Source organism: Podarcis tiliguerta (assembly GCF_965153285.1).
Source record: "Podarcis tiliguerta genome assembly, chromosome: 12".
NCBI classification, from domain to species: domain Eukaryota; kingdom Metazoa; phylum Chordata; class Lepidosauria; order Squamata; family Lacertidae; genus Podarcis; species Podarcis tiliguerta.
In genome coordinates this window covers 43,574,228-43,597,938 of record NC_139545.1, presented here as the reverse complement: position 1 = coordinate 43,597,938, position 23,711 = coordinate 43,574,228, and the positions used below count along the sequence as shown (strand labels likewise).

The window sequence follows — 23,711 nt, the reverse complement described above, 5'->3', positions numbered from 1 at the left end:
TGTATTTGCGTTCCATCTAAATGTATCCAGTGTCATTAAGCAGCACTGGGAACATACTGGTGAGAATGAGTATGGATGGGGGAAGAATTTCCTTGTTCTGCTTTTTGGGGTAGAGCAACCTAAACCAATGCTCTCAAATTTGCTTATAGATCAGACTGCAACTCTGATTGCAATCTGGACTGCTCCCAACCAACAAACCTTTTGGGAAGGTGCAGGGAGAGGTAAAGAGTTCTTGCATGACCTTGTCTCCTAGACACAAGGTTCACTATCACCAATTTTACATTTAATTATCTTTAATACAAAGAGGCACCAACACCTACCCTACAAACATCATCAGGGTGGAACATGAAGTGGAACAGAAAGGGAACAAGCTACAAAAGTTCATTTTCTGGCACAATTTTGCTTCTCATATTTTTAATTTTTACTTTGAGATTCTTAGTACCCTTTGGGATTCTGAATAGTTTGCAGCCCACATTTTCTCTTTCTTTTCATTTCATGGAGAAAATATGTCAAGTCTCTAATCAATGACTTTTCTCATTTAATTGATTCCTCCTTTTTATAACCTCAAGGTCACAAGTGGCTGATATTGCAGTAACTCCATTCTATCTAAGCAGCTCCTTATTTGGCCTCTTATTCCTCTTATAATTGCAATTGTCTCTTTACCATTTACCTTAACCACTTACTTTCTTCTTATGTAATAGCTTTACCTGTTTATGTGATTTTCCTCCATAACAGCATTAAATGTTTTATACCCCATATTTGCTTCTTGCCCATGCTTCATGGTGAATCATGATGTTTTAAGGGGTTAGAAGCCACCTCGACACCAGACCCCATTGGCACAGCAACCACACTATCCAAAGAACTCAACACATTTGCAATGGCATTGAGCCTACAAGGAAACTGCAAAATCTGAGACCACGTGTTTCAACACTGCCCCCTCATATCCAAAAAGATTTCGCCAACATCACCAAAATAAAACTCTGCCGCACCAAGTTCAGATACCTAGGGGTACAAATAACCAGAAACCTCCACAATTACAACCCCTTGTGGTGACAAATCCACAAAGACTTTAGGAAACGGAACAACACCAACTTCACCCTCTCAGACAAAATGTTGTTGTTTAGTCGTTCAGTCGTGTCCGACTCTTCGTGACCCCATGGACCAGAGCACGCCAGGCACCCCTGTCTTCCACTGCCTCCCGCAGTTTGTTCAGACTCATGTTTGTAGCTTCGAGAACACTGTCTAACCATCTCGTCCTCTGTCGTCCCCTTCTCCTTGTGCCCTCCATCTTTCCCAACATCAGGGTCTTTTCCAGTGAGTCTTCTCTTCTCATGAGGTGGCCAAAATATTGGAGCCTCAGCTTCACGATCTGTCCTTCCAGTGAGCACTCAGGGCTGATTTCCTTAAGAATGGATGCGTTTGATCTTCTTGCAGTCCATGGGACTTTCAAGAGTCTCCTCCAGCACCATAATTCAAAAGCATCAATTCTTCGGCGATCAGCCTTCTTTATGGTCCAGCTCTCACTTCCATACATCACTACTGGGAAAACCATAGCTTTTACTATACGGACCTTTGTTGGCAAGGTGATGTCTCTACTTTTTAAAATGCTGTCTAGGTTTGTCATTGCTTTCCTCCCAAGAAGCAGGCGTCTCTTAATTTCTTGGCTGCTGTCACCATCTGCAGTGATCATGGAGCCCAAGAAAGTAAAATCTCTCACTGCCTCCATTTCTTCCCCTTCTATTTGCCAGGAGGTGATGGGCCCAGTGGCCATGATCTTCGTTTTTTTGATGTTGAGCTTCAGACCATATTTTGCGCTCTCCTCTTTCACCCTCAATAAAAGGTTCTTTAATTCCTCCTCACTTTCTGTCATCAAGGTTGTGTCATCTGCATATCTGAGGTTGTTGATATTTCTTCCAGCAATCTTAATTCCGGCTAGGGATTCATCCAGCCCAGCCTTTCACATGATGAATTCTGCATATAAGTTAAATAAGCAGGGAGACAATATACAGCCTTGTCGTACTCCTTTCCCAATTTTGAACCAATCAGTTGTTCCATATCCAGTTCTAACTGTAGCTTCTTGTCCCACATAGAGATTTCTCAGGAGACAGATGAGGTGATCAGGCACTCCCATTTCTTTAAGAACTTGCCATAGTTTGCTGTGGTCGACACAGTCAAAGGCTTTTGCATAGTCAATGAAGCAGAAGTAGATGTCTTTCTGGAACTCTCTAGCTTTCTCCATAATCCAGCGCATGTTTGCAATTTGGTCTCTGGTTCCTCTGCCTCTTCAGACAAAATAGCCACGATCAAAATGATCACACTCTCAGAATTAACCTACCTATTCCAAACCCTCCCAATCTGGATTCCTCCAACCCAAATGTGCAAATGGCAGGGGAAAAATACACTCGTTTATCTTTTCACACACAAAAAAAAGACTAAAACCCAAATGCCTACACCTCCCCTCCTCAGAAGGAGGGTGGGGAACCCCCAACATAGACTATACTACAGGGGTAGACAACCTAAGGCCCGTGGGCCGGATGCAGCCCAATCGCCTTCTCAATCTGGCCTACAGATGGTCTGGGAATCAGCGTGTTTTTACATGAGTAGAATGTGTCCTTTTATTTAAAATGCATCTCTGGGTTATTTGTGCGGCATAGGAATTCATTCATCCCCCCCCCCCCATATAGTCCTGCCCACCACATGATCTGAGGGATGGTGGACTGGCCCATGGCTGAAAAAGGCTGCTGACCCCTGCTATACTACATTGCCAACCAAGTGTGTCACATAATCACATACACTCTAGAAGATGAGACAGAACAATGGGTACACCTGGAGAGAGACATAATCAAAAATACCCCCACCACAGCATACCCAAACAAACAAGGGAAAATCTCCACAATACTAAACAGGTTCATGCAGACCATGTCTAAAGCATGGAAGGAGGAAGCAGGCAAACTGTCCCAAAACCCATCCCCACTAATCCCTCTGGCTCACCACCCACTATTCTACCATGCAGCACAAGACCTCCAGATAAAAACCTGGCAAGCCAAGGCTTATACCGCCTAGCAGACTTCTGTAAAAATTAACAAACCCACATCGGCAAAAGAAATACAAGACAAACCAGGGGACACCCAAATGCCCTGGTGAAAACATCACCAAGCAAATAGAAAGAGAACCCACACAAGTGACGCTCACACACACACACACACACACACCATACACTATGTCCAAGCTGGGAACCAATGCAAAATGCCCCCTGCATCAGCTCTTTATTGGGATTTAGCTAAAAAATGGCCCCCAGTTAAAAGAATGTGACTTGTTAGTCAAGTTAGTCACAACTAACATGAATTACTGTATTTGTTGATGTTGATGCAGCCCTGCTCCTGATTTAGGATATTTTTTGGGGGGGGTTCTGCCCCCCCTTCCACTGAGTGCCTTCTAAATTCATTGATCCCATGCAGTGCATTGCTGAAAAGACAAATGACTGTTAGATTAGGGCTGCAGTCCTAACACCTCAATGTGCAAATTGTTTTGGGAATATTTATTTTCATAATTCACTGTGGGTCACAGTGAAGGTTACAACCATAACCTTGCACATGGAAGAATAAGCTCCCATAGAAACTGATATCCCTATGGCCAGCTTCTATATCCTTGCATTGTCTTTCTTATATATCACTTTATTGCGAAAGCAAAAGTACTGCAGGGAATGTGTGTCTGTATATGCATATTTCTTATTTAACCCCTCCCCTCCAAAAAAAACCCATAGTCCTTGGAAAGAAAGAAAGAAAGAAAGAAAGAAAGAAAGAAAGAAAGATTTTTTTCCCCCTAGAAGTCCTCTGAACAATATTTGGATGAAAACATGGCCAAGCTATTGCTAGCATTTTCCATCCAATTTGAGTCGAGGTTACTTTGCTCATCATTGCTGAAAGGCATGCTTGCATCCTTGGTAATCACACCTCTGCCTAAAGATATATGAACCAGCACTGTGAGAATAAGCGTACTCATATTTTTTCCATGAAAAATGACAGAGGAACTCTAAAATCCAGACACACAGCCAAGAGTGCCTCTAGAAGAATTCTGATGAAGGCAGATGATTTAATAATATGGAATCAAACATTTTAATCATTCATATTTTTCAAGAATCATCTGGGTTGTAGAATCGGCTATATCATCTATCCTTTCAGTGAATGTATATGCGCAGCAATCCCTTTTCACTTGACAGTTATGCACTGCATTTATGCCCCTTTTTTCTGTTTCCTCAAGGAGCTCATAAGAGGCATATGCATATTTCAAACCTGGGCCTTCAGAGTCCTGGGGCTCCTTGCAGATACCCATCTGTCCAGATCCTTGACCCTGGGCCACCTGGAGCTACTCCAGATTCTGGTACCAGACATGCTACCACTAATGAAATGGACTTTCCCAAACATAGGAGCCAACTCCATAGGGGCCAAGTGGTCTTCAGCCCCACCAATAAAATATTTGACACACATACCCAGTTGATGGGCATTGTCATTCACATGGTGTGTGTGTGCACTGTGTCATGTGATCGATTATGTGAGGCGGGGCTTACCTGCTCCCCTCCCAATATTTTATTCCAGTTGGCACCCCTGTTCCCAACATTTCACCATTGCTGATTTGGGATTGGATGAATGTAGGGTTGCCCCAGAAGTAAAACTATCTGTTTACCTGCTCTTCATGGTACCTGTGCTTTAACTTTCCACTTGAAGAAACTTCCACAGGGCATACCTGTGGCTGCTTGCCATCTGGGCAAATAAACACAAAGCTTCAGTCAATGCCAGACCTTGCAAATCCACTTCCCTTCCTAAGCAACACATTCACTTCTTTTAAAAACTTTTTTTTTTAAGTTGCACACAAATGTCTTCATGAACAGTTTTGATTCAGGCATGGATATGTTGCTCAAGAAGGGATTATTGAGCCAGGTCCTCATTCAGGGCCTGTCCATCTTAGCCAATATGCTGAATGAAAAGCGACACTCCTCTTTCATGGCTGGGTGTTGCTTAGCAATATATTACACTGACATTGAACAAATGTGGAATAGTAAATATTATGGTTTCATCTAACATTTCAACTGTGAAAATAAACCGCCTCAAAATGGAGTTCAGGGAACAGATAGCAGGGTCAAAGACCACTGGAACCAGCATTTTGCAACTGCCACAGTACCCTTCACACAAAGAGAGATTATTTATTGGAACAAGTTGCCAGCCATGGTGATTCATAACATGCCGCTCTCTGGAAAATTCCGTTCTCCTCTCTTAGCAGATGTGAGCCGTGCCGTGTACACATTACACACAGCTCTGTATGAGTTTGAGGAGTGTCATCCCCCCTCTCTCTTTGAAAACTGACAGATGCTTAATATTCCTGTAAAATGGACGTGAGAATGTAGAGCGAAACACTCGCCTGTCTTGGCCAGATGTGTCAAAAAAGCTGCCTGGATGGGCTCTTAAATTTCAAAAAATTGAAAGATTTCCATCCTTCATCATGCTTGATTTATGCACAATATGTACTGCCAATGGCTGGCCCCTTCTATAAATACTTTCCCTTAATATGAATTAATAGAATGTGTTATCTGCGCCTACTAGATTTTTTTAAAAAAATATTCTTCCCACCACCCTCATCTATGTCCCACCAAACCAACAAACCTCTTTTGCATTTCAAATTTAGCTAAAAATATTCAGCCATTAAGATAGCAATCATCATTAAAATTAACTCCCTGAATTGGTTGGTTATGTTTTTCCCCCCAGCAACAGGCATGCTGCAATTAAACATATTTTTAGACTAAACCTGCAATGTAAAATATAGGCACACGGATAGGAAATGTAAAGTGACAACACGCCATTAGAAGAAACAGAATGTCGAGCAGAAATGTGGGTGGTAAGGATGGGGATAACTGGATAACTGATCGCTTTATGAGAATAGCCCCAAGACCAACCCGAAGGCTGTAGGTATTCTGGGCTGGGGCTGCCCCAGCCTCCTTTCCCACTTAGGATCTCTACTGTCTTTCTTTCTCCTCCACTACCAATCTCAATTCACTCATCCCTCCATTCCTTCTTGGCTCTCCACCTAAATAATATCAGGGAGGGGCCATAACTCAGTGATTGTCATGTGCCCTGTGGAAATGTCACGGAGAGGTGAATCTCAAAGAGGTGACGGGAGGTGGGCAGAGATCGGGGAGTTGCGTGGCAAGGCCCCCAGACCAGCCTCTTGTTAAAATAAATTCACACAGAATATTTAGTTTAAGGTTATTGGCAAAATTTTAGGCCACAACTTTATTGAATTACAGAAATGTGAGCAGCATTGGCTTAGGCATTGGCATAGACTATATCAGACTCCTGCCCCCTTTGCAGGAAGTCAGTAAGGGTAAACCACCCAAAGAGGAAGCCACATTGGGGGAACACGCCTGTAGCTCTCCTCAGTGTCCCCAGAGGCCTGGCCTGGCCCTAGTCCCTCAAGCAGACTTTGGACAGGATCCAGGCCCTGGATTCCTTTAACGGAATATCCTTGGTCAATGGAGGGGCAGGCAATGGCTGACCTCCCCTCCCCCACAAATCAATGAGCCAATGCCTAACCGCCAAACCTTACAAAGTTGTGACGATTGCTAAGAGGTAGGCAAAAACCAAGTGGCCTGTGCCAATTTGCCAAATGGAAAAATTCCTACCTGCCTCCTGTCCCAAGAGAAGCGACCAACCAACGTCCAAAGCAAGGCCAGAGAACACATAAATTACAGGGCGGGTGTTCGGCAGCGTGAAACAGGTGCATAGCCACGCCGCGCTGCCGCTTTTAGAATCCCCTCAGAATCCCCCCCGCTCAAAAATGTTTGGCCAATAGGTTTGGGGTGATTGTGATGCCACCCTGGCATGACAGCGTTACTCCGCCCACACCAGGGTGGGGGGAGGAACTGGGTTGGGGGGCCTGCCCGCAACCAGGACCATTCTAAAGATGATCCCACTTGAAGGTAGACAACCTGAGGGACAGCCTAAGTGGGACAAGGAAGGCAAAACCAGGGCCTCAAGAAATGTCAGAGCTGGCACAAGGACCAGATAGAGAGTCCTAAATTGCTGCATTTGGTCCCCCTGCCCTGAAGTTCCACAGCCCTGCTTTAAGGCAAGCTTTTCCTTCTGGACAGAGTAGGCATTTGAACCTCAGGTGTCTTATTTAGGATGCTGAGGCTGACCATTCATCCATCTAGCTCAGTATTGCCTTCACAGACTGGCAGTAGTTCTCCAGTGTTTCCAACAGGGAATTTTGCCCAGCCCTAACTGGAGACACCAGGGATTGAACCTGGGACCTTCTGCACACAAAGCAGATGCTCCACCACTAAGCTACACCCTCCCCTCCCCTATAACTTCTGGTTATCACCTTGCTTCTGGTTATCCTTCAGGTTATAACCCTGCTCTCTCACCTTCTTCTCTTCGTTAATTATTTTATAGCCTGTGGACATTGCTGTAGACCAGTAAATGGTGCTAGAAGCCAGCAGAACAAATATTGAAACAGACTAAGAGGCTGCTGCAGGGCTTATTAGAAACATATAATGGGGTCTGCAGCCATGCACGCATTTGGTGACAATTCGGATCTCACAAGTAAAGCAATTAAGTGTTGCTTTGCTGACAGTGCTCCTAAATTGTTGGTGAAGGGGCTTAAATTGAAAATAAATGAAAGCCTGCCAATGGTGCTAGATGGCCACTGGGAGGTAATCATTGCAGAAATGCCCTCTTTGACCTCAGAGGTAAAGGACACATGCAAGGAAATAAAAGAAAATGGTTGGTATGTAGAAAAACCTGGTGCAACAAGCAGACAAGGAAGGGCGCAGCACAGTCACAGAGCACATGCACAGTTTAATCCCTGGCATTGCTAGTTGAATATATAACAAAGGAAAGAGATCTGCAGGGGAGACCACAAAAAGCCACAAAGTCAGGGTAGATGAGTCAGTGCTTTGGCTTCTGTTCAGACATAAGCCACATAAAGTTGTGTCCGAACAGTTCCTTTATTGTGTTACAATTAGCAGCATTGCCATGATATCTCTGTGGGTTTCCCAGTGGCACCCAGCTGACCACTGTGAAAACAAAATGTCAGGCTAGAAGGGTCTTTAGGCTTTATCCAGCCAGGGCCATACTGGTGTTCTGAAGTTCTGAGTACTCCACCTGATGTGCCTTCACACATTCACACTATTTCCCCAAACCCTGGTTATCCCACCATGTGAAGGCCACGTCATATTTTGCTACACACTTACTATGCGGAAAGCAATTTGGCACTGGAACTAACCTGAAACTCTTAGGATGGCTTTTGTATGTCTGAGAGAGAAAAGCTTTGGGTTCAGATAAACATGCAGAGAGTCCTGCAAAAAAGCCATGCACTATCCCAGGCCTCCAAAACTTATATCCCTTGTTGACCAGAGCACAGCTCACCTGACCTTCAGGTGCTTGACACCCTGCTTTTGAAGCCCTGCCACCACTACCTTATTCTGAAGGCGGCCAGAATGTGTATTAGAGTTCTAGCGGACTGCCATATGTGACTGGTGGGAGGTGCTTAGCTTCCTGAGTCACAAGGCCTGCAGCATCAGGAACTAATTGATCCCCACCTCCTCTGGGTTGCTATGATCCATTGTCTCCCCTTCGTCTAAGCAGAAGCTGATAGTAACTGGGAATGGATGGTCATACCTCACTTTTCATTATAGGGATTCCTGTCCAGGGAAGCTGGATCGGTCAGCTATCACACTCCACAGGTAACACATGGACAGGAAGGAGTATAAAACATTTTATTTCTCTTTTGTTGAGCCTTGCTTGAGCAACAAGGTCTTCCTGGGTTCTGGTGTGTCCTGGCATCCTTGGATATCCTTGGCCTTTGACATCTGGCTTCCTTCTCTATCCTATAGTTCTGACTGGTTCTTCAGTCCCATCTGCTAGTTGTCCCCCTGGTTCATGGATGTTGGACACCTGGTTCACCTCGGTCTGCTTGTCCATGACCCAGTGCTGACAGCCCCATCAATGGTGTCTCAGGTCAAAAAGATAAACTGGATTGAACGGGCCTTTTAAACACTTTAATGCAGGTGCCATAAAACTGATCTTTGGCTTGTTCTAATCACTCTTGCAAGCTAGCACTTGAGGGCATTTCCCCCTAATCCATCCCCCCCCCCCTTTCCACAGAAAAACACCAACAAATACATACAACTGTTCAGTCTTTCTCCTGGGAAGCCTGCCAAGACTTCCAAACAGCTGACCTCATCTGCAAAACCCCTTGATGCACCGCCCCAGCAAATTGGCAGGGAACAAGATATCCTCAAGTTGCTGTGGAGTGCAGGTGGTCCGAATGATTCTCCCAGCTTAGCATAACACTATTTCTCCAGATGCTTCCTGAGCATTCAGCTCCTGAGCCCCCTGGAGCATGTGGGGTTCTGAGGCTTGGCACATACAGGCTCCCATATGATCCTTTCTCATTACATTTTGCAAGAACCATTTGCATTTAAAGGCAAATCTACCTAGTTCGTTCTTCCCCAAACAATACGCAAATTGGAATGCTAACATATGTCAAAATTCACAGTTCTCCGAATTTTACAATGCAGATGTCCAGGTAAGTAATGTGTTTAAAACTGTGCAGACACTTGTATTTGTAATGTGCACATTACTGAACACAAACATACAAAAATGCATTACATATTGGGAAGTTCCTTGGGGGGGGGAAAGCTGTATGTCAGGCAAACTTGCACATGTGTGCAGATTTTGAGAATTTCATTCAAAAAATGCTGATGAATTTTCATGAGGACAGAGAATCCGAAATTGAAAGATTAGCCCATTCCTAGCAAGAATGTTTGAGAATATTTTTTACAGCTACTCCCCATCTCTGCTGAGTGACTTTGAAAGGAAAATATGTCAGATTAGTCGCATCTCCAATCTTCATTGCTTCATTTTTATGAATCACTTCCAAGAAACCTGTATCACTTCTTCAAAGAAGCCTGGCTCAGGAAGGGAGATTCCATGGGAAAAGATGACGGACTCCTGTGAATCATGGCTTCCGAGCTCACATACCTATTTGGTGATCAAAAAACAGCTTCTAAATATATCCTACTTCATCACTCTATTTGGGGGTGATGAAGTGGAAAGGACCATTTCAGCCATTTTGGAAGGTGTAGGAAATAAGCAAAATGGCTTTGAGAGCTGCTCTCGCCTTAGCATTACATTTCGTTTTAAGTTGGCACACTTTCCCCAACTCCATCTTAGCTCAAGTTTATTAGATCAGGAGTGCATTCTTTTTTATTGTTATTTTATTTTATAGATTTATTTTCAGCATGTAAATGCTGCTGAATTTTTCCCTGACCACTTGTGAGCAATAGGAATACCATTTTAAAATACCATTTTAAATAAATAAATAAATCACAGAATAATACAAACAGCATTCAAATTCCAGCAGACAGATTCACCATAAAATTTTCAGTGCCGAAGAGCAAGCCGTTCCAATCTGTGGATTGAAATGTTCACAGGTCTCCATGTGGCACTGGAAAGACTACCAAACAAATGACAAAGTGTGCCCCAAAACATTTTGCTTATTTCTTTGTCATCCCAACCATTCTCAAAACTTTCCCTCCAATTTTGGCAGCTGAATATGAGTTCCTTTACCTTCGATGTGTGTGTGGTGTGTGTGTGTAATGCTACAAAGGGTGTGAATGCATTACAGCCATCTATCAACTTGCTGTGTATGTCTGTTTCTAAATGCCCAGATCTGAATGAATGGCCCCCCACAAAGTTCAATGTGTTGTCATTTGATTCTCCCCTCCCCAGTTTTATTTTAATAGCTTGACATTTGGCAAGCGGCACATCAATGTGCTGTAAATCAGCTTGGGCATGTGAGCCAGCTGAAACCACACACATTTGAAGCCCAATTGATTTCAACGGGAGAGCAAAGCACAAGCATACATTGCTCCCATCGAAGCCAATAGGATTTTAAAAGTACTTCAACTTTGGCTGGATCGTTAAGTACATACTTGACCCACACTTGACTCATTCAAAGCAAAATCAACAAGACTTAAAAAATGTGTTTTTAACATTAGCCCTTTGTCTCATTTCTCCATATCATGCACCGCTAATTCACCAATTGACAACTTTCAGACTGTCGGCTAGAGCTGTCAAATGACAAAACAAGCCGTAGTAAATGAAACGAGCAACGAAGGGGAAGGAATCGCACATTTTATTCCTTTATGCCAGTAATGCTTGTTCAGCAAAAGGGATTCCCTGATCACAGGGAGTGCGGGAATCCCTGGCCACAGCAACAGAATGTGGCAAACAGATTAGGACATTTCACAATCGCTGGATGAAATGACACATCTCGAATTATCTGTGCAAATGTGGCTATAAAGAGTGTGGTGATGTCACTGTTTTAGAATGGTTGCTGGCTGGGTTTATAAACAGGCTGGGTTTCTGAGCATGCCCACCGTGAAGCGCGACATATCCGAATCCTTGTCATTATATCAGAGCTATCAATGTTTTGGACCAAGAGCCTTACGCAGACGCAACCCCAGTGAGATCAAGCAGCACAAGCCATCTCTCAGAAATAGATATATTCCAATGATCAGAAATGTAGAGATGTCCATATAATCACAGATTTATTTGCTTAATCTTTTGAATCCAACTGACACGCCAAACTTTTGCAGCCCGTGTCAGTGGTGGTCGTTGTAGAGTTGAAAGGGATACAGACGGTCATCTAGTTCAACTCTCTGCAATGGATAGATGCTACGATATGGCTAGCCATTAGCGTGATGTAGAAGGATGCATTGGAGAATACAAATGATCATTTGCCAAGTTTGGAAAAAAAATGCTATTGTGCCCTTGTAACGATTTGGTAAGCTGGCTATCTGCATTGCCTTGGCTAGACGACACACTTATCACACTTATCTTGATAAGAAATTCAGGCTAGCGAGTCATTTATTTTATTATTTATCATTACATTATATGCTACCTTTTCTCCAAGGAGTTGAGGGTGACGCACACACTTCTATCCCTCTCCATTTAATCCCCACAACAGCCCTGTGAGGTAGATTAGACTGAGAGATATTGACTGGCCGGAGGTCACCCATAGGGCTTCATGGCTGAGTGGAGATTTGAACCCCAGGTTCCTAGGGGAGAATAGAATGATGGAGTAGAAGGGTATTTTGTCTGATCCAGCAAACCTCTTCTTGTGTTCTTCATAGCAAAATCCCTTCTCAACCCCTTGATAAAATGATACCAACAAGGTTGCCAACTAGCTTGCCACAAGTTGTGTATCTGGTGTTGTAAGTTTGATTGCCTGAATTAACTCTGTATGGCTTTGCATTTTCTTAAAGACCAAAAATTCCCAGTCTCCAGTTTTGATCTTAACACTCCTATGTTAATCTCTGGATTAACATGTATATCCTTGTCACCCAGACCAACCAAAAAATGACCACAGATGGCTTTCAGGCAATGCTGAAGTCATACCTGGAAGTCACTGATGCAACTTACTGGAACACATTAGTCATCATAGAGAAAATGACTATGCAAGGCTCACAAATGGAAGGGAAGAGGAATTTGAGGAAGGTTCCCCCCCATACAATCTCAATTAGATTTATAGTATTGCTAGGAAAAACTGTTCCGGGACTGGTAAGGGACACTTAAGAGGGCATGCACACATTTCTTTAGCTAGGCCATGGACCAAAATGTTCTCCTTCTGCAACGTGGAAGTATCTTATCATTTATAAAGCAATGGCAGAGAACACTCCTGCTGCGCCCCCCTGCCAAGGATTCCTTATTATTAAGTTCAACATTTTGTAACCACCATGGGATCCTCCTTTAGCCACAGGCACACCCTGTTCTGCAGCCATACTGTGGAAGGTGGAGAGTCTTGCTGTTCTGGAGAGAGAATTAGAATGCTCGAGAGAGGGTCTCATATCATTCAGAATGATGGCACATGAAACCAGGGACCAAATATAGTTTTTGTAGACCTTCAGAAGTTGTAAGGCAACAGCACCTATCATCCCTCACCATTGGTCATGGGAGCGGCACAGAGGAGGCTGGTCCAACAACCTCTGGAAGGCCACAAGTTTCTCCACCCTTACCATAATAAAAGCAAATGCCATTTAAAGTTACCCATTTTGCCAGCTTCAAATTCTTAGAATTTAGCTGTCTAAATTGCCAGCGGCTGACAGTAAGAAAAGCCCAAATAGGCAGCTGGGAAAGGTGGCCATTTCTGCTCTAGACGGGTAACCAGGCATCTTTGAAATATTGCTGTATTACAGACCCCTTCATCCCTGCCCATAAACTATGCTGGCTGGGGCTGGTGGGAGTTGGACTCCAACAACATTTGGAGGGCACCAAGTTGGCTATCCAAGCTCTAAAACAAGGCATTATTCTTCTGCATTCCCAAACCAGGCAATAAATATAGCTGTGGCTTAATACAATATAGATGCAAACACACACACACACACACACACACACACACACACACACTACATTGTATTATTCATACAGGCTCCTGAAGCATAGGCTAGGTGAGCAGAAATGGGTAAAATGTTTCATTGTGAATTACAATATACTGACGAAGCAATAATCGGTGTCAGTCAAATAATCACAGGGAAAACCATCTGTGGAGATGGAGGGGGGTGGGTGGAATGATGAAGCAGAACGGGCCAAATTCATTCCTGATGCCACTCTGCTAAAGCTACCAGGATTGTGAAAGGAGGAAATGTAGTCCCGTGTATGTAAAATGCAGGATGGAAAACAACTCACCATCTGGAAAACAAATAGCGGAACGGTGGCAAAACACTAATCTAACACATACAATACTCTCTGCTCCCCCTCTTTTGGTGTCTGTGCTAACTAATGAGCAGCTGCATGAGATTGTTGCTGGTTTTTAGGAAAGCAGAATCTTATTTATTTATTTTTTGCTGGGGTGGGGGAGAGAGAAGGGGCAGCCCACAACTTCAGAATCTATAAAGTTCCAATGGACACTCTTCCATCTCACTGTTCTCTGGGCTTAAGAGTCATCATTGCCTCTACAGCGTGGATGGTGACTGAAGGGAACTTTTCACCTTAAAGCACCCCGTTGCTCAGTTTTTTCAGGCATTTCCTGGTCTTCCAAAGAAAAACATTTCCCAGAGATTTTCCCCCCACTCATAATACAATTGAAGAGCTGCTTTCTGAGGCCTCTGAATCATCTTCCTTCGATGACGACCTGCTATGCTCCCTTTCTTCTGCTTTCCCACAAGAACAGTGACGGAATGTTTGTCTTTCCCTCTCTCTCACACATGTAGGCTCCTCTTTTACAAAGAGGTGTCTGCTTATTCTTAAGGTGTTGTTCTTTGACTAACACAACTGTCATTTTAAAAACGTAGCTCCCAAGATAAAGTCCTCCGTGCTAAGAATTCCCCTAGATGCAGGAGAACAAAGAATGAATGCCTGATCTGCTGCGTGGTTGGCTGGATCCAGACTTTGGCCAGATTTTCAGACCATACATTTAAAACACTATGTGCCATTTTAAACAGTCATGGCTCCTCCCACCCCCCCAAAAAATAAATAAATTCTGGGAGCTGTTGTTTGTTAAGGGTGCTGAAAGTTGTTAGCCGACTCCTGTTTCTCTCATAGATTTGCAATCCCCCGGGTTCCCCTGGAAAAGTGATGGATTGTTCAACCACTCTGGGAATTGTAGGTCTGTGAGGGGAATAGGGCTGTCCTAAGCTGAAAGGCAGGGTGCCCTACTGGACTGGTTGTATGTATTAAGGCAGGTAGACTGAGGCTGGTTTAGGGTAGATTAAGCCTGGCAAGCTAGTACCCATTAGATCTAATGGACCACTTTCCACTTTTGAACAAGTGTGATGCATAAAGTTTGCTATTTTTTTAATTGCTTTTTATAAACTGGGGTGTAGGGTTCCCCGTACACCCCATTGTTATCAAAATTGTTATCAATTTTTATGACAGGGTTGTGGGGAGAAATATCATGATAAATACAACCCACATGTTTCTTTGAAGCAGTGGCCTTTAATAGAATATTACATCGCTGTCATTGGATTCCAAATGCTTGTTTGTAATAGAATTAAAATGATTTGCAAACAAATACTTCTAAATTTAATTTGCTGGCAAACACCCAAAGGTATTTTCCTCATAATTCTTTTTTGTAACATTCTCAGTTATGGATGCTTTCTCAGCATCAACATTCTTGTCATAATTTTAAAAGATCAGTAAGTCTTCAAAGCAAGAAGGACTCTGCTCATTAATGAAGAGAAAAGGGATATCATTTGGAGAGAGCCAGTGGGGGAAAAAACAGTGTTCCAGGTCACTGGTAGATAATTTCTTGGGTGTACTAAATATTTCTGGCCAAATTATCAGTCTATCATACTCGCTGCTATATACAATAAGGTGATTTAATGCATTAAACCTACAAATTATTAAATGTAACAAATATTTTTGCTAAGTTTCTAACTCCAAGAGTGAGTATTTCACCTCTTGAAAGGCACATTTCCTCATGGTCAGTCTTCAAAGGCTACGTCTCATGACCTCTGAATCCAGCAGCAATCCAGACACAGAGTCAGCGGCTACAGAAGTAGTCAGGAGACCATCATGCCTGAGGTTCTCAGAAAGGAGCACCCAGAAGAACCACCAGGGGTTGTAGAACCAGAGGCAGGAGTCTCACAGATGCCTTTTCGTTAGCCTGAGAAACCCAGGGCCTCCCACAGGTCCAGGTCCAGAGGTAGAGGGCACACACCAGATGGAAGGCTATGAAACATAGGAAGAGTGTCTTCAGGCCAGAAGATTGGCCCTTTAAGAATCTGAAGTTCTTCCCAAATGTTGGAGCCTAGAAGAGGTAGCCTAGAGGCAGAGGCTTAAAAGGCTTCTGTCTGCTCTTGACCTCTGTTGGAACTAATTGCTCACTCAAGAGCTATCCATGGTGCTGCCACCTTCTCAATGGGAGCCGGCATCAGACCAGAACAGGACACTACATGGCAGTGGTGTGTTGAGTCAGAAACAAAAGGGGGTGGAGCAAATGTGACTGTAACCTTTGTACTGTGGGCAACGTTCCAGACATGCAAAGCTCAGAGGTTTCTCCAGTCAGGAACCAAGATATATTGCCACAGTTCAAGAACACATGCCAGCCAGGCAAACCCACTCAAGGGGGGGGGGAGGTGCAGAACATGGGCAGTAAGGGTATTGGCTAAACAAGGGGTGTGACCTATGGAGAGGACATGGCCTTGGAAGAAACCTGCACGTTGGTGAGGTAGAAATTCTGCGAAACCCCTTAAGTGAAGCCAGTGTCAATACGTAAGAGTGCAGCCTGACCACAACACTGGTTTGTGAAGAGTATAATGTTGACTGTTAGAGTTATAAACAACCCAGGATAAGATGGAAGGAGGTCTTTGCCTGTACAGCAAAAAACTTGGGTTGAATAAGTGTTTTCAAGAACCATCGCTGGATGAAGAGATGGCGGCAGAAGGTGATTGGCTGGAGAAAAAAACAGCCAATATATTTTTCCTGTATAGCGGGTGTGCTGATAGAAATGCTCTTACGCTCTTTCAGACTCTGTCCTGTAATGCATAACTGACTAAATTCTGTCTGACTGAGAATTTGACGTGAGTCTCCATACTTGAAGCCCCAAAGGGCATTTTCTCCTACACCAGACAAAGAAGTATGGAGAGCTGCATTTTGCTTTGGGGTCTGAGGTTCCCCACCCCCACCCTGCTCTACTCTAGGGTAAAAGCTTCAGACATGTTAGAAGAACACAACTCTGCAGGGCTGAAGATGGGGTTAGTCTAGGATTTCTATAAGGTTTTCACTTGTTGGTAAAAGAAATAAATAAATAGGGTGACATTCCTGGAAGAGAATGACATAGTTAAAGGCTGTCTCAGTTATTGACACTGAATCTATTCCAGATACAAAGCAGGAGGGCTGCACTCTAGTAGTACACATGCATATTTCATGTGAATGCTACTTCTTTGTTAGTCCTTATTATCTGAACAAATGCCGCTGAGTAGCACATGGGGGAGAGAGCATTATAGAATTCCCAGAAATGTAAGAAATGGGCCAGTTTTCAGCACAGCTTTTGGAAATTACAGAATGATTTCTACAGTGAATCCAGAGAGACTTTTTAGTTGGCTCAATGAGTCATCCATGAAACACGCTTGCAGATATTATTGGGAAGACGTGGAAATGTTCTTGTGTATCCCAGCTGTCCAGGAATCCATGTTATCATTGATGCACCCACTGAAATCATTCCTGGATAGGGATGGCATTTTCTGAAAATCTGGATGCTGAGCATGCCTACATGGATTTTTCTTCTTCTTCTAATTTTTGTCACACGTCTCAATCTCCAGGAGAAGCAAACTTCCCCCTGGTTCTGTTTAAATTACAAGGAATTCTCACACACCCCAGTAACCAACACGTAAAATTATATTGTAGAAATATAGTAGAGTGTGGGGCTGGATTGTTATATGCATGTATTTTGACATTAGTGGTTTATATTTTGAATATACCAGTATGGCTAGCAGTTAGTGTTAAACCCGGGAGACCAGTGTACAAAATCCTTGCTCAGCTTGTGAAGCTCACTAACTGTCCTGGGGCCAGTTATTGTCTCTGATCCTAGCCTACCTCACATGTTTGGTGTGATAATAAAATAGGGAGAACTGTGTAGGCTACACTGAGCTTTTTTGGGGGAGGTAATAGTGCGATATGAATGTAATACTGCTAATAATACTAATGATGATGCATGTAATTAGTTGGGCTATTACAAAACAATAACAACACTAACCCTGAAAAAAGTGGCTCAAACTTAAAAGTGTTTAATGCAAGAGGTGATCCAATGGAAGCAAAACTTGATCAGGTTGGAACCACCAAAATCCATGGATAGATCTATTTAAATTGGATTCTTACGCAATTCCTACTCCCATAATATCTTAGCTACCAAACATTATATCTGAGAGAGTCCTTAACCATAATGAGCGCATTGAGGATATCTGCTTTTAATTGGTTTGCGGAACATTTAGCCATGATTTATTTATAATTTTATATTCACAGTGTTCAGAGAATTTTTTCATCAAGCAGTTTATAGATTTTAAAACAACAATAATAAAATGAATGCTTATTTGCCTAGCACTGATCTTTCTTTTTTGCTTTTAGGCGCTGGGTGAAACCTGTTGCAGTGTTTCAGCCACTGAACAGAATTCAAGTATTCAAAATTCTGCAGGGTTTCATTCCTAAAGTGTTGCCACTATTGGTTTATAATAGCAAAATTATTTTAACTGTTTTATTTGTATTGTTTTTAAACTACCTTTTAAAAACCACGTTGGAAGCTCTGTGCTCTTTACATTTCCTAAATAAATACAGGAGTTGAGGCAACTGTAATATGTGACCGCCCTACAGTCTTCTGCTAACAGTGGAAACTGCTGCCCCATTGGATAAAACTTCACCACGGATGCTTCCTACTCAATTGGCAGCAGCATCTTTCCTGGAAGCGAGAGCAATGCAGGTAAGAGGAGACATTTATTTAGAGCATTTGTACCCTGCTCCTCAGCTGAAAAGGCTCCCAGAGAAGCTCCCAAGCTACTCGCTGCTCACAGGCTTACAATTTAAAAACCAAGATACACAAGGGGAAAGGGGCAGGAAGGGAAAGGGATAAAATCAAACCAAGGCACCCATTCTCTCTTTTTTTAAAAGATATTTATTGAAGTTTCAACATATTACAAAAATAAAAAAAGAATAAAAAGAAAAAGAAAATACAAAGTAAAAACAGTTAAAAACAGATCAGTCTTTCCATATCTTATCTTTCATTTGCTTGTTTCCCTGACCTCCTCACACCTCCCTTTCTTGTATTCTAATTCAATTAGTTAATTCAGCAAATCCTTTCCCTCTTTGATTTTATCTTAATCTTTTATCTTAATATATTATAGCTTTAGATTATCACCTGTTAACAATCCATTTTTACATATTCCTTTATAACATTGCTGCTAAAAAACCACTTAACTTCAATCCAACATCATTCTAACATTAATTAATTTTGCAGTATTTCTGTAAATAGTCTTTAAATTTCTTCCAATCTTCTTCCACCGACTCTTCTCCCTGGTCTCGGATTCTGCCGGTCATTTCCACCATTCCATATAGTCCCCAAGGCACCCATTCTTAAACAGTTGTCCATCAGGCAGAGATGCCTGATGACGTTGGTCTTTCAGTAAAGCTGATGGAATGAGCCCTGCCTCCAATCTCTCCCACTGAGTCAGTCTCCTGGAATGGCTGTTCCCATGTGACAGTTGAGGGAGAGGAGGCCTGATGGAGCTGGTCTGTCCCTGTTGTGGAAGTTGTGGTTTGGGCTCCTCCAAGTGGCCCACATCTCAGAGTGTTACTGCAATAGGAGCCCATGCTTCACTGATCCACATAAGAAAAGCTCTTCCCGGGACAAGGACAACTGTGACTTCAAAGAAGAATGGGAACTTTTTACAAATTACTTAAAAAGACAACAAAATGAATTGGACTCCTTGGCAGGTTTTGAATTTATTGGTTGATAACATGATAGATAGATAACATAAGGATATGTCTAATTTTATACCATGCAGAGAATAATATGTGCAGAGAAATCAGAGAGAGGAGCTGAGGGAAGTCCCTGGTGGAGGGGGGGGGGTAAAGGGAAAAAAATAATGTATGTGATTATATGGTCTGATAATTTATTATGTGGAATTTGCTTAATTATTTTTTTTAAAAAAGATGAAGAAGAAAAGCTCTTCCATTCAGGCTCACTTAGGGGCAAATGTGAGTTACCAAGATCCAATGATGGCCCACTCAAATTTGATTTGCAAACCTGCCAAACGTTCTACAGGGTGAGTCCTTTAAAAGAGGCCCCATGGATACAGAGTACACATGTTCCACGGGGCCTCTTTTGTAAGATTCATCCTGTATCTATCTTCTTCTTTATCTCAATATTGACTACCCCCTGTTTGCATCTGGAAGGAAATATCTATATTAAGCAGCCACAGGCGAAAATAGTTTTTGATTCACTGCAATGGGCACTTTCACCCGCTGTGCACATGCCAATCTGAGGTTTTGAAAAAATGTCAAGTCAGGACCACAGAGTAGCCTTTTCCCAGGCCTTGTATTCTAGCTTCTAGCTGACATTAACCATTTTACAGGGTCTGACTCAATGCCAACTTTCCTGCACCCTAGATGGTGACACACACGCAACCTGCTTCACGTATGTGCATTCTGTTGCCTAAAGGTAATACAGTGAGGCTCATTCACAATTCTGTCATTCTGGTGCATTGGAGAGAAAACATTTATCTAGCGTATTTCCTTTCCAATACCCACAGGAAGAGACCACTTTCATAGTTCGTTCCTGGTGCTGGACTGCAACTGTGGCATAGGGGCATGAAATCTTTTCAGTGTTTTTTGGGGGAGTCCCATATTCTGTGGCAACCAGTCAACTGCACCTCATTCCACTGGCTGACTTCCTCTTCTCGAACTTCTTTTCCAAGCCAACTGATTAATAAACATTACCACATTTCCTGCCTCTTAAAAATGACCCGAGGCTGCCGACAAGCCATGGCAAGCCTAAAAACGTCCTTAGAACTCGCTGTTCCTTCTCAGCAGGGACTGGGAACATAGTTTCGCAAGTTTATTTTTTGCCCACGGTATCTTCCCTGGAAGGAATACTCTGGCCGCCTGCTCTTTCGATCACTGTTGTTGTTATTAGGAAAAGAGTATCTATGGCAGCCCTTTTACACCCACACAGCCCACCACATGCTTTACAGTAAAAGCTCTTCTGATCCAACCAATCCTCTTTGTCATATAACCCAAACTGAAAGTAGCAGGCTAACAGCAGAGAAGGTCACGTTGTATTTTTGAGCCTGCCATGTCACCCTGACTTGGCTTGATTATTCTTATCCAGTCACTAATCTTGGCAGTCGTACAGACTTTGAAAGGCAGGGCCTGGGATTTCCACTCCTCCCTGGGTTCTGACACACTGGGATCTTATTCCTGGCAAGAAAATTTTAGAGAAGACACCATGAGTCAGGAGCAAGACACAGGCTAGAGATCTCACCTTAATGTCCTGGCACTTGATCATTTCCCATGCTAATTTGATAGGCTCTTTACCTGTTTCCTTTTGCAAAGGTCCACTACGTGAGCAGAATCTGAAGGGCGACTTTGTCTCAAACGAGCAAATCAGCTTTTATTTCAGGCACTAAAAACAAAGGCGCAGGATTCGTGGTGATCAATCTTCAAAACAGCTGCAATCGCCAGGTGACAATACGACGAGTCTACATCCAGCCAGCCATTTCAGAATTAACATCTGACTTCAAGCACCTCACTGTGAGGGTTCTTTAAAGCCCTGTGCACTTTGGAAGGAAATCAATAAAAGTATTTGCAGACAACCACCCCCAACGGAGAGCTTTAGATGCGCAGAGTATTGCTCAGGCTCTGACAGCTTGAACTTTTATCGCTGACCTAATAATGTGCCCAAAGTTGGAAGCAACAAGTTTCTGACAACACCTCAGGGCCTCAAATCACACCCCTATTTTTCATTAATTTAAAATGCCATCTTAAAATACACAACAAGTCCTGGAGGAAAGATACACAAAAAACTCTATCACAAACACAACTACACCAGAGACTCTGGAGAGATCAAGCAGTTGACCATGTTCTCCCACACTACTGCTTTTACCATGGCTTACGTAAAATCTATATCAAACCCTTTTGAATAAATCTACGAGGATAATCAGATGCATTTTACGTCCTTCTCCTTTCAGACCAACATGCACCTATCACTCTTAAGTGTGGCCAAGTCCTGGGTTGCAATGAGTAAAACTCACCAGGAACTGATACCGGAGATACTTTAATTTTACTCTTTGGAGTTCGTGAAGGGATTACATTTTAAAAAAACACCACCACAAACACACTTGTTGATGTCCATTTTATCTCTCTATCTGTTTTATTTCATTCTCCTTTATTATACACATTTGGACCACTTGCAATGCGCTCTACGTGGGGCTACCTTTGAAGGTGATCCGGAAAAAACAACTGTTCCAGAATGCGGCAGCTAACTCTGGTGACTGGGAATGGCCACCGAGACTGTATAACACTGGTCCTGAAAGACCTACATTGGCTCCCAGTATGTTTCTGAGCACAATTCAAAGTGTTGTTGCTGACCTTTAAAGCCCTAAATGGCCTCAGCCCAGTATACCCAAAGGAGCGTCTCCATCTCCAGTGCTGAGGGCCTTCTGGCAGTTCCCTCACTGCAAGAAATGAGGTTACAGAGAACCAGTCAGAGGGCCTTCTCAGTAGTGGCGCCCACCCTGTGGAAGGCTCTCCCATCAAATGTCAAGGAAATAAACAACTACAGTGGAACCTCGGTTTACGAACTTAAGCTGTTCCTGAAGTCCCTTCTTAAACCAAATCCAATCTTAAACCTAGGCGCGCTTTCCCTAATGAGGCCTCCCACCGCTAGTGCCCTTCCACCATTCAGCTTCCATTCGTAGACCGAGGTAAAGTTCGCAAACCGGAACACTACTTCTGATTTTGTGGAGTTTGTAAACCGAATAGTTCGTTAACAGGACTGTTCGGAAAGCAAGGCACCACTGTATCTGACTTTTAGAAGACAACTGAAGGAGCCCTGTTTAGTTTTAATGCTTCGAGTTTAATTGTGTTTTTAATATTTTACTGGGAGCTGCCCAGAGTAGCTGGGGAGGCCGGGCCAGATGGGCGGGGTATAAGTAAATTATTATTGCTATTACAGTGGTACCTCGGGTTAAGTACTTAATTCGTTCCAGAGGTCCATATTTAACCTGAAACTGTTCTTAACCTCAAGCACCACTTTAGCTAATGGGGCCTCCTGGGGCTGCCATGCCACCAGAGCACGATTTCTGTTCTCACCCTGAAGCAAAGTTATTAACCTGAAACACTATTTCTGGGTTAGCAGAGTCTGTAACCTGAAGCGTATGTAACCCAAGGTACCACTGTATTATTGTTGTTGTTGTTGTTGTTGTTGTTGTTGTTGTTGTTACAGTGGTACCTTGGGTTAAGAACTTAATACGTTCTGGAGGTCCGTTCTTAACCTCAAACAGTTCTTAACCCGAAGCACCACTTTAGCTAATGGGGCCTCCCGCTGGCGCCATGCTGCTGCCGTGCAATTTCTGTTCTCATCCTGAAGCAAAGTTCTTAACCCGAGGTACTATTTCTGGGTTAGCGAAGTCTGTAACCTGAAGTGTCTATAACCTGAAGCACCACTATGTTGTTGTTGTTGTTGTTATCATCATCATCATTTGGATAATGTGTTTCATGTGTTTCCTATCCTGTATCCTTTTCTTTTGTGCTGGTCTTCGACCGTAATAAAGATTTGATTTGATTTCACACCATGCCATCTTATCCTTCACACACCAAGTGGGAGCTTTTATTTATAAAACCACACAGGGGGTGGGTTTTGTCAGGAGCACAGCTGAGGAGGGTAAGCTCCAACCTCTCCTTCCTGTGTACTGTGGTCCCAGTGAAAGTCAGCGCCCCCCCCCACTTGTTGTTGTTGTTGTTTAGTCATTTAGTCGTGTCCGACTCTTCGTGACCCCATGGACCAGAGCACGCCAGGCCCTCCTCTCTTCCACTGCCTCCCGCAGTTTGGTCAAACTCATGTTGGTAGCTTCGAGAACACTGTCCAACCATCTCGTCCTCTGTCGTCCCCTTCTCCTTGTGCCCTCAATCTTTCCCAGGGTCTTTTCCAGGGAGTCTTCTCTT

At 43.2% G+C, this 23,711-nt stretch overlaps 2 long non-coding RNA genes across 2 annotated transcripts in view; one reads left to right on the top strand and one right to left on the bottom strand.

The window, feature by feature from the left end:
- The window catches only part of LOC310661177, an 860,679-nt gene that overhangs the window by 149,931 nt on the left and 687,037 nt on the right, over nucleotides 1–23,711 (bottom strand). The window lies entirely within an intron of this gene.
- The window catches only part of LOC310661171, a 400,681-nt gene continuing 378,581 nt past the window's right edge, over nucleotides 1,612–23,711 (top strand). Inside the window, exon 1 of the long non-coding RNA XR_014503807.1 lies at nucleotides 1,612–1,778. This is a non-coding gene — a long non-coding RNA (uncharacterized lncRNA). The remainder of the gene's footprint in view (nucleotides 1,779–23,711) is intronic.